The sequence below is a fragment of the Gavialis gangeticus genome, unplaced genomic scaffold, assembly GCF_001723915.1.
Source record: "Gavialis gangeticus isolate Ggan-Ray unplaced genomic scaffold, GavGan_comp1, whole genome shotgun sequence".
Lineage (NCBI taxonomy): Eukaryota > Metazoa > Chordata > Crocodylia > Gavialidae > Gavialis > Gavialis gangeticus.
Genome location: NW_017729002.1, coordinates 4,314,980 through 4,316,030, shown reverse-complemented (window position 1 = coordinate 4,316,030; position 1,051 = coordinate 4,314,980). Strand labels below are relative to the sequence as shown.

The window sequence follows — 1,051 nt, the reverse complement described above, 5'->3', positions numbered from 1 at the left end:
GCTGTGGGTGTGTTTGGGGGGCTTGGAGCCTGGGGAGGTGGGGAGGGGAGCCAACACATCTTGGCAGGAGCTGGGGTACTGTGGGTCAGGAGTGAGGGACAGCAGCAGGGCTGTGGCTTGGAAGTGAGGGGCCAGGGAAGGGCACGTGCATATCACTGGGCCCCCCACAATCATATTCACCCTGCCACAGGTGTTTGTTTTTTTTTTAACAACTAAAAATATGGAAACCCTACAGGAATGCAGCCCAGTGGTGTGTAGAGCAGCACCCAGCAGATAAGTCTGTGGAGGGGAGGGGAGATGAAGGGAAAGGAGCAGGGGGTACAGATCAAGGCCCCCCACAGTGAGGGAGGGAGTAGAGCAGGGACATTGGCAGGGGCTGGGGTGAATGGGACCCTGGGTCCAGGGCAGGTAATGGGATGGAGCCTCATGGAGGGGTGTAGGGGGGCTAGCTCCCCACCGCTGCATGCACCCCTGGGGGAGGCATAGGGGGCACATGCCCCCCAGATTTGTGCGTGGGGCAGAAGTGGGCTAGGGCTCTTCACCCTGTTGCCTTTGCCCCAGACAGCCCACCTCTGCCCTGAGCACAAATCTGGAGGGGCACTTGCCTCCCCCTGGGGTGAGTGCATTAGTGGGGAGCTGCACCCTCCCCCCCTCAGTGCCTTTGGATGAGCCTCCTGTGGCTCCATCCCATGACCTGCCCCGACCCCAAGGTCCCATTCACTGCTGTCCCTACCCCTGCCCCACTCCCTCCCTCACTGTGGGGGCCTTGATCTGTCCCCCACCCCCACCCCTTCCCCTCCCCAGACTTACCTGCTGGGTGCTGCTGTATATGCTGCCAGGCTGCATTCTTGGCTGTGTCCATGCTGTGGCTGCATGCCTGCATGTGGCATCCCAATATGGCACTGATATATCAGTGCATCTCTAGTTTGCTTGCGTGCAGCCCTTCCCACCCCTGGTCCTTGGAGGTGGTGGTGGTGTGGGGTGCTGCTGGAGGGGGACAGCAGGGCAAGCTCTCCTCTCCCCGCCCCCCCAGGAGACAGTGGCAGTTAGA

The 1,051-nt window shown here is 61.3% G+C and overlaps 1 protein-coding gene across 4 annotated transcripts in view; it reads right to left on the bottom strand.

Annotated features, from left to right (window-relative positions):
* Window positions 1-1,051, bottom strand: part of LITAF (lipopolysaccharide induced TNF factor) — a 33,771-nt gene that overhangs the window by 4,492 nt on the left and 28,228 nt on the right. The gene's annotated exons all lie outside the window — the stretch shown is intronic.